This window comes from Microtus ochrogaster, chromosome 5, assembly GCF_000317375.1.
Source record: "Microtus ochrogaster isolate Prairie Vole_2 chromosome 5, MicOch1.0, whole genome shotgun sequence".
NCBI lineage: Eukaryota > Metazoa > Chordata > Mammalia > Rodentia > Cricetidae > Microtus > Microtus ochrogaster.
Genome location: NC_022012.1, coordinates 55563788 through 55574200, shown reverse-complemented (window position 1 = coordinate 55574200; position 10413 = coordinate 55563788). Strand labels below are relative to the sequence as shown.

At 40.4% G+C, this 10413-nt stretch overlaps 1 pseudogene; it reads right to left on the bottom strand.

Annotated features, from left to right (window-relative positions):
* Positions 1 to 2321: 2321 nt before the first annotated feature.
* Positions 2322 to 3347, bottom strand: LOC101983860 (annotated as a pseudogene).
* Positions 3348 to 10413: the final 7066 nt, after the last annotated feature.

Here is a 10413-nt window from a genome sequence, read left to right as displayed (position 1 = left end):
AAAAAAAAAAAACAAAAAAAAAAAAAGATCAAGGGCAAAGGATTCATTTCTATGTCTCTGTACAACAGGGCAGCGAGAAACCTTTAGTAATTTCCCAGCTACTCTTTGTTGTTCTCTTTTAGAATTTTATAAGAGACAGCACTGAGTAAATACATTGGACTGTGTGAAGTCAGACTGTGATCTTTATCTTTTGTCTTTATAGTAATATTCTAGACAACATGTGATGCTGGAGGAATCGACAAGTCAGGGTAGACTATTAGAATGTGGGTAATAGTTCAGAGTCATCCTCTAAATGCTTTGTAAGGTTGAATGTGGTCCAATGTGTTCATCTGGGAATTATATGATGAAGTATTCCAAAGAAATCCCGATGGTCAGATCAGAGACAGTTTGCTCACTTTTTGAACACATTTAAAGATCTGTTGGATGTTGGACCTTACCCAGAAGCCTTAGAAAATAGGAGCCTGGAATCTGTGGACACAGACCCATTTCTTTTCCATTTTACTAAGATAAAATTCATGGGCAATAAAAGTTACCATTTGAACAGTTTTAAGTGTTCAAGTCATAGTGTTCAGAATATCCATAATGTTGTGCAAGCATGCCCGCTCATTCTAGAACATTCAGCCACCTCTAAAAGACGTTCTACTCTCACTCCTCTCATCCCTTTATAACTACAAATAAGCCTTCTGTTTCTTACGTGACTACGTTGGACATTTCATCTAAGTGGAATCAGTTAATTTATGGCTTATGCTTCCGGTTTCTTTCACTTAGCAAACCAGTTTCAGGATTTATTCATGCTGTATCATGCCTTAGTAATCATTTTTATGTCAAATAGTATTCCACATTAACATCACACTTTGTTCATTCACTTGTCAGTGGATGAACATTTTACTACTATGATTAATGTTGTTATGAATATTTGTGTGCCATTTTCAGAGTTAAAATAAGTTTTCTGTTCTTTTAGGAATATTCCTTGAAGTTTTGTTGCTGTGTTATATGGCAACTCTAGTTTTAACTTAAAAGTTTTCATTTATTTATTGTTATTGTGTCTGTCAGGTGAAAGCTTTTTTGTTTGGTTTTTGAGAGTATAATACCATTACAACATTTATACTCCCCCTTTGCTCCCTTCATCCCTCCATATACTCCTCCCTACTTTCCTTCAAATTTATGTCTCTTTTCATATTCATTTTTGCATGCATATATGTATATACATATATATTCTCAAATATAAGCTGCTCAGTCTGTATAATGTCACTAGTATGTATGTTTTCAGTGCTAATCCATTGGGGAAGAGCACCTTTGCCATTCCCAGCTTTACTCAGGTGCCTGTAGTTCTTGTGTAAGGTTGAGGCCTCATGGGCTTTTCCTGATTGAGTTTGGCATGTTTGTTGGTGTTATTTGTGTTCAGTTCCTATTTGGGTGGTCGTGTTGTCAAGACTACAAGTACAGCTTCTGATGTTACTAGGAGACACAATCTCAAAGTAAACTTATTGATTCTCTGGCTCTTACAATCTTTATACCACTTCTTTCACAATTTTCCTGGAGCCTTAGGTACAGGAATGTTTTGTGGATGAATGCATTGACACTGGGCTCTATAACACTTAATTTTGATTGCTTGTGGGTTTCTGTTACAAAGAGAATTTTCCTTGATGATGGGTGAAGACTACACTTATCTGTGGGTATAAAGACACATGTTTATATATTGTCATTAGGCATTATGCTGGTTTAATACATTAGGGGTTATAGATTGTTCTCCAGAAACTGTGACTTCATTACCATTGAGTAGTTAGCTAGGTTTTTGGTACCAGCCCTGGTCTTCTTATTATTGAGCAGGTCTTAAGCCCAATTAGAGAGTTGTTGGTTACTATCAACAAGTTGCTGGTTACTGTCAAGTATATGTACCACTATTGCACTGTGAGGTTACTGTGCCATGTTGGTTGTTGATGTGGTTCATAGTTGTGGCTGGGTAGGTTTTTGGTTGCTTCCCTGCTTGGGAAGCTTACGTGGTGCATCTGGTACCATGAAAACTAGGAGAACAATTTTTGAGAGTGGTTTCCTCCTTTCACATTTATGTGGACTTTGGAGATTGATCTCAGTTTACCAGCTTGTGTAGGAAATGTATTCATTGGCTACACCATCTTGCTGTTCCATCTACCATCACTTTTTTTTTTTGAGGTGTGCAATGAACTTTATTGATGGTATTCAAGAGAGTAGGGCTCCCTAGCCGCCTCCTGCTATTCTGGGGGTCTGGGATGGAAACTGTGAGGGAGATGCTCAGTGTCAAGGGTTAGTTAGGACAGGGACTGCTCAGCAGCCGAGGACCTCTCTCTTGCTGTGTCCTTGCTGGGATGGGTGGTCCAGGGCGGGCTTCTTACTCCTTGGAGGCCATGTAGGCCATGAGGTCCACCACTCTGTTGCTGTAGCCGAATTCATTGTCATACCAGGAAATGAGCTTTACAAAGTTGTCATTGAGAGCAATACCAGCCCCAGCATCGAAGGTGGAAGAGTGGGAGTCACTGTTAAAGTCAGAGGAGACGACCTGGTCCTCAGTGTAGCCCAGGATGCCCTTTAGTGGGCCCTCGGATGCCTGCTTCACCACCTTTTTGATGTCATCATACTTGGTAGCTTTCTCCAGGAGGCATGTCAGATCCACGACAGACACATTGGGGGTAGGAACGTGGAAGGCCATGCCCGTGAGCTTCCCATTCAGTTCTGGGATGACTTTGTCCACAGCCTTGGCAGCGCCAGTGGACGCAGGGATGATGTTCTGGGCAGCACCATGGCCATCTCGCCACAGCTTCCCAGAGGGGCCATCCACAGTCTTCTGGGTGGCCGTGATGGCATGGACTGTTGTCATGAGTCATTCCACGATGCCAAAGTTGTCATGGATGACCTTGGCCAAGGGGGCTAAGCAGTTGGTGGTGCAGGAAACGTTGCTGACAATCTTGAGGGAATTGTCATACTTGTCATGGTTCACACCCATCACAAACCATGGGGGCATCGGCAGGAGGGGCAGAGATGATGGCCCTCTTGGACCCACCCTTCAAGTGGGCCCCAGCCTTCTCCATGGTGGTGAAGACACCGGTAGACTTCACAACATACTCTGCGCTGGCATCCCCCCATTTGATGTTGGCAGGATCTCGCTCCTGGAAGATGGTGATGGCCTTCCCATTGATGACAAGCTTCCCATTCTCAGCCTTAACTGCACCTTTGAACTTGCCAACAAGTGGAGTCATATTGGAACATGTAGACCATGTAGTTGAGGTCGATGAAAGGGTCATTGATGGCAACAACCTCCACTTTGCCAGAAGTGAAGGCAGCCCTGGTAACCAGGCGCCCAATACGGCCAAATCCGTTCACTCTGACCTTCACCAGTGTGTCTCTGGAACGAGGCTGGCACTGCATGAAAAGAAGCGGCTGTCTCTAAAACAGGGAGGAGCAGAGAGCCCTACCATCACTTTTTGATGAACATCCATATTAGTACCTTTTCTTTATTGCCATGAAAAACACTTGACAAGAACAGCTTCGTAGAGGAGGGATGTTTTATATTTCATAGTTGAGAGGAATATAGTCATCATGATGTTCGGAAGACATGGTGGTGGATTGGCTCAGTCCATAGTGCCAACCAGGAGGAGTGAAATGAAAATGCTGATGTTAATCTGCCTTTATCCCTCCATTTTATGTTTTCACTATTTTTATTCAGTGTGGCTTCCTATCTTTTGTGATTATTGCATCAATTTGAAAGGGGGAACATTTGAGAACGTCATGAAGGAGATATGAGAGAAACTGGAGGGAGGAAAGGGAAAGAGGGAAGTGATGAAATTATGTTTTAATTAATATCTATCAAAACAAATAAAATTAGATTCAAAATACACTTATATGCCTTCAAAATTAATGAAAAGGTAAACATGTTTTTATATTTTTAGATAGTTGAACTAAGAAGAGATAAAATAAATGTTATTTATAAATAAAGAGGATAGAATAAAATAGTTAAACAAGTCAAGCTAGTAAGCAGTGTTTGTTCATGATCTGTGTCTTAGCTAGGGTTTTATTGCTGTTAAGAGATAGCATGACCATAGAAACTCTTTAAAGGAAAACATTTAACTTGGCCTGGCTTACAGTTTCAGAGGTTTAGTCCATTATTATCATGGTGGGTAGTAAGATGGCATGTAGATAAGTAGACATGGTGCTAGAAAAAGAGCTGAGAGTTCTACATTTGGATCTGCAGGCAGCAGGCCAAAAACTGGGACATAAAATCTTACCCCATAGTGACACACTTTCTCTAACAAAGTCACACTTATTCCAAAAAGGGAACACTTTTTAATAGTGCCATTCCCTATGTGCAAATCATTCAAACACATGGGTCTACGGGAACTATTTCTCTTTAAACCACCACAGCCTATGCTTCAGTTTCTGCTTTGCCCTGTTATGGACTGTGATCTGAAAGTGGAAGCAAATAAACCCTTTCTTCCTCAACGGCCATTTTTCTTTAATTGGGAAAATTGTTTTCATACATTTATTCTTATCACTCCTTTCCCCTCTCCCAGTTCTTACCAGATTCTCTCCACTTCCTTACCCAGCCAACTCCACTCTCTTTATCTCTCTCTTAGAAAAGAAAAACAAGAAACTCACACCCGTATAACACACACACACACACACACACACACATATATGCATGTCACAATCCCTATGACCACAGAGGTTAGGCACTCAGTAAAGGATAAGGCAGAAGGAGAGGATCTCCCAAGGAAAGGTATACAAAACATATTGTTGTGGAGAGATGGAGAGTGGGGTGGGAAGGCTGCTGTGGGAAGATTAAATAGTGTGGCATAAAAGAGGCGGAAAGGGAAGGAAATGTGGAAGACAACTAACACTAAGGACCATTGGAGTGCCCATATGGAAACCTATTACTGAAGAAATATATATGTATACACATACACACACACACACACACCTATATGTATGCATGTATGATTCTAAATGGAGTCATAAAATATTGGGGAAGAAAATGTCCCAACTGAATATCATATGTTACCAATTGGCCAAGTGGTTTTTTGGTCATGGCATTTATTGCAGCAATAGAAAGCAATCTAGGATAAGTATGTATACATATATTATTATTATTATTATTATTATTATTATTGTTGTTGTTGTTGTTTTTTGAATTCTGTGTGTGGAATCCAAGGTCTTTTTTATATTTACAAATTTTATTTTATTTTGTTTTTTTATGGTACTGAGACTTTAATTTTTTGAATATGTACATTGAAATTTATATAGTCAAGAGTTTTTGTCCTTCAATAAAGTAATCTTGGGAGCAAAGATGTGCCTTTCAAAGGTGGCTGTATTGTCTCTGGGATGCTACTTCTGACCTGAGTCATGTATTACATGGAAACATCCGTGTCCCTCCATACTCACATTGTGCTGTTGGCCTCTTTGCTGTCTAGGTTCTCTGAGATTGTGAATTGCAGGCTGTCTAAAAACCACTTATGGGTGAGTACAGATTATATTTGTCTTTCTGGCTCTGGGTTACCTCACTCAATATGATTTGTCTGCAAATTTCAAGATACTATTTTTTTCCCACTGTGTAGCACTCCATTGTGTAAATGTACCATATTATTCTTATCCATTCTTTGGTCGAGGAGCATTTAGGTTGTTTCCAGGTTCTGGTTATGAAAAATAATGCTTCTATGAACATAGTTGAGCACATGTCCTTGTGATATGATTGAGCATCCTTTGGGTTTATACCCAAAAGTCGTATTGCTGGGTCTTGAGGCAGGTTGTTTCTTAATTTCCTGAGAAATCACCATACTGATATTCAAAGCGTCTGTACCAGTTTTTCAATTTAGTTGAGTACAGGTTTTCGAAGTATGATCTGATGATTCTCTGGATTTCCTCCATGTCTTTTGTTATGTCCCCCATTTTTATTTCTGATTTTCTTAATTTGGATATTCTCTCTCTGTCTTTTTGTTAGTTTGGATAAAGGTTTGTCTATTTTGTTGATTTTCTCGAGGAATCAACCCCTTGTCTTATTGATTCTTTGTATTTTTTTCTTTGTTTTTATTTTGTTGATTTCAGTTCTCAATTTGATTATTTCCTGCCATCTAGCCCTCCTGGTTGAGTTTGCTTCTTTTTGTTCTATAGTTTTCAGGTGTTCTGTTAACTTATTAATGTGGGCTTTTTCCAGATTTTTTTGTGTAGGCATTTAGTGCTATGAACTTTCCTCTTAACAATGCTTTCATTGTGTCCCATAAATTTGGGTATGTTGTATGGCCATTTTCATTGAATTTTAGGAAGTCTTTAATTTCTTCTTTTATTTCTTCCTTGACCTACTGGTGATTCAAGCATTGTTTAATGTTCATGTGTTTGTGGGCTTTCTGAAATTTGTGTTGCTGTTGAATTCTAATTTTAAGCAATGGTGATGCAATATGATACATGGGGTTATTTCAAGTTTTTTTTTCTATCTGTTGAGATTTGCTTTGTTACTGAGCATGCAGTCAATTTTTGAGAAGGTTCCATGAGGGGCTGAGAAGAAGGCATATTCTTTTGTATTTGGATGGAATGTTCTATGGATGTTTGTTCAGTCTATTTGAGTCATAACATCTGTTAGTTCCCTTATTTCTCTGTTAAGTTTCTGTCTGGCTGACCTGTCCAGTGGTGAGAGTGGGATGCTGAAGTCTCCCACAATTATTGTGTGGTGATTAATGTGTGATTTAAGTTCTAGTAGCGTTTCTTTTACATATGAGGGTGCCCTTGTATTTGGGGCATAGATATTCAATATTGAGATTTCCTCTTGATGAATTTTTCCTGTGACTAATATGAAATGTCCTTCTTTGTCTTTTGATTGATTTTAGTTTGAAGTCTATTTTGTTAGATATTAGGATAATTACACTGGCTTGTTTCCTAGGTCCATTTGATTGGAAAATCTTTTCCCAACCCTTTACTGTGAGGCGATATCTGTCTTTGAGGTTGAGGTGTGTTTCTTGTATGCAGCAGAAGGATGGATTTTGTTTTCAGATAAAATCTGTTAGCCTGTATCTTTTTCTAGGTGAGTTGAGTTAATTTATATTAAGGAATATTAATGGCCAGTGATTGTTAGCTCTTGTTAATTTAGTTTTCTTCTTGGTGATGTTATTGTGTGTGTTTCTTTTCTTTAGGATTCGTTGTTGTGAGATCATCTATGGTCTGTGGTTTTGTGGATGCAGTTAGCTTCCTTGGGTTGGAGTTTTTCTTCTAGTTCTTTGTGTAGGGGCAGATTTGTGGCTATGTATTGGTTACATTTGCTTCTGTCATGGAATGCCTTGTTTTGTTTGTTTATGGTGATTCAAAGTTTTATTGGTTTATAGTAGTCTGGGTTGGCATCCATAATCTCTTAATGTCTGTATAATGCTTGACCAGGACTTTCTGTCTTTCATTGTTTCCATTGAGAAGTCAGGTGTAATTCTGGCCTTTTTTCTTTGCAGCTCTTAATATTCTTTCTTTATTCTGTATGTTTAGTGTTTTGGTTATTATGTGGCAAGGGGACTTTTTTTTTATCCAGTCTATTTTGTGTTCTCTAAGCTTCTTGTCTCTTCATCTGCATATCTTTTTTAGGTTGGGAAACTTTTCTTTTATGATTTTGTCTAATATATTTCCTGTGATTTTGAATTGGATTACTTCTCCTTCTTCCTATTACTCTTAGGTTTGGTCTTTTTAAGGTGTCCTGGATATTTTGTGTTAAGCTTTTGCTAGATTTAAATTTTTTGACAGATTAGTCTATTGTTTCTATTGTATCTTCAGAACTTGAGATTCTTCCTCTCTTGTAGTCTGCTGTTTATGCTTGCAATTGTGGTTACTGACTGTTTTCCCATATTTTCCATTTCCAGTGTTCCCTCTATTTGTGTTTTCTTTATTGTCTCTACTTTGGTGTTCAAGTCTTGTATTGTTTCTTTTATCTATTTGATTGCTTTTTCTTGGTTTTCTTTAAGGGATTTGTTGATTTCTTTCATTTTTTTGTTTGTCTTTTCCTCCATTTCTTTGGGGAAAATTTTCATTTCCTCTTTAAGGGCCTCAAACATTCTCTTAAAGTTATTTTTAGGTCATTTTTTTCCTACTTTCTCTATATTGGGGTGTCCAAGTCTTGCTGTGATTGAGCTACTAGTTTTTGTTGGTGTCATGTTTTTCTTTGTGTTGTTGAGTGTCTTCTTACCTTGTCTACCCATCTTTTCCTCTGATTGGTGTGGTTGGTGTTACGTGTCTGGTGATCAATCTTCCAGGTGCCAGTGGATCCAAGACTTAGATGGTTGCTCCTTTTGATGCCATTGGGGCCATGGTTCCAATTATTCTGGAGGTCACTGGAGGTCCCTTGGTGCTCCTGGGAGTCCCTTTGCAATCCCAGAGGTCATTTGGGCCTGCTGTCCTGGAGATCACTTGCTTGGGCTTGTTCCTGATGAGATCGTTGGTGGGCCTGGTCCCACTGAGGTGGTTGGCTCAGGTGTGCTCCAGTGGCAGTTGCTGGCTTGGGCCTGCTTTGGCAGAGGTTGCTGGCTCGTGGCTGTTCCTGCAGATGTCTCTGGCTCAGGCCTGCTCCCATGGATGTCCCAGGCTCAGGGTTGCTCCAGCTAATGTCCCTGATTTGGCCCTAGTCCTGTGAAAGTCTCTGACTTGGGCCTGCTCTCTTGACATTTGCTCCCTCGGGCCTTTTCAGGCAGATGTCATTGGCTTGAGCCTGTTCCTGCAGAGGTCTCGGGCTCATGCCTTTTCTCAGTAAGGCATTCTCATTTTCCTTTCTCTATGTCTGGCTGGTGACTCATTTACCGTTTACCAATTTTATGCCAGGCAGTGGTGGTACATGCATTTAATTCCAGCACTTGGGAGGCACAGGTAGGTGAATCTCTGTGAGTTCAAGGCCAGCCTGGTCTACAGAGTTAGTTCCAGGACAGCCAAGACAGTTCCACAGAGAAACCCTATGCATAACAGGGCTCCCCAGCTCCTATTCCTTGAATCCTCCTGCCCTTCCTCTTCCCTCTCTCTCCTCTCTCTTCAGTCTGCTTGACTCTCGTGTAAGCTGCAGGCCTAACTACCAAGAGAAGGGTAGGAGGTGGTGGTGGTGACCAGCAGGCACGTGACCGTGCTTGTCCTGTAATGGCATTTGCTTCCTGCAGTGCCAGAATCCAAGGTCTTATACTCTAACGCTTACACACCAAGCCCTGAAACAGTTTTATTACGAATCAAGGAGGGTTTTCTAGGGAAACTCAGAGAAGGCAACTGGCCTCGGAGGTCTCAGCAGACATCTGTTGTGTTGCAGCATGTCTGGCCTCAGCACTGTTTTCATTTTTCATGGGTTTTCTGGAGTTAATTAACTCAGAAGATGCTTGCTGACTGTTAGCACACATTGTTGCTACCTGCTCTTGCAGAAGCGTTTATAGACCCTGCTTCACTCCCTTAAATGGATTGTGCACTTGCCAGATCTAATGGAATAGCTGCTCTCACCTTTTACCCACCTGACCCCATCTGAGAGGTGATAAGTGCTACTCTGGGAATAGAAAAGAATTCCTATTTTTGCTTTTACTCATAACTGCCATATTAAAATGCAGTATAAACACCTTTGATCTTTCTTTCTTACTCTGATACACATATTACATTTCCTGGCTGCCTCGTTCACTGACTCTTGTTGTGGGGAAATGTGGGGTCAATACAATCAGTTTTGAGAGGGGGCAGGCTTATTCTGAAGAAGAAAGAAGATGCTAAAACGTTGATTTAATAATCAACTGATTTGGGATATACGGGGTCTTGCAGCTCTCAGGGACCTTGTATGGCTCTGACTTAGGCCCTCTTCATATATGTTACGGCTGAGTAGCTTGCAGTTCTTGTGGGATTCCTAACAGTAAAAATGGGGGCTGTCTCTGACTCTTCTGCCTATTTGTGGGGACGCTTTTCCTCTTAGTGGGTTGCCTCCTCCAGGCCTGTATGTGATGGTATGTTCCTGGTCTTATTATAGCATATTATGCCATGTTTAATTGATGTCCCTGTGAAGCCTTCTCTTTTGGGAGGAGGCAGAGGAGGTTGGATCTTGGAGAGAGGGGAGGTGGGAGGGGTATACTGGGGGGAGGGAAAGGAGAGGAAACTGAAACCAGGATGTAATATATGAGAGAAGAATAAAAGGTTGATTTAATAAAACTATATTTAAGCATTGCTATTGGATAATAAAACTATTTGGTTTTATCTTACTGCTGTTAGACTTCTTATTTCTTTTTTTATTTTACTCTTTTTTATTTTTTTAAATTTATTTATTTATTAAAGATCTCTGTCTCTTCCCTGCCGCTGCCTCCCATTTCCCTCCCCCTCTCCCGATCAAGTCCCCTTCCCTCATCAGCCCAAAGAGCAATCAGGGTTCCCTGCCCTGTGGGAAGTCCAAGGACCACCCACCTCCATCCAGGT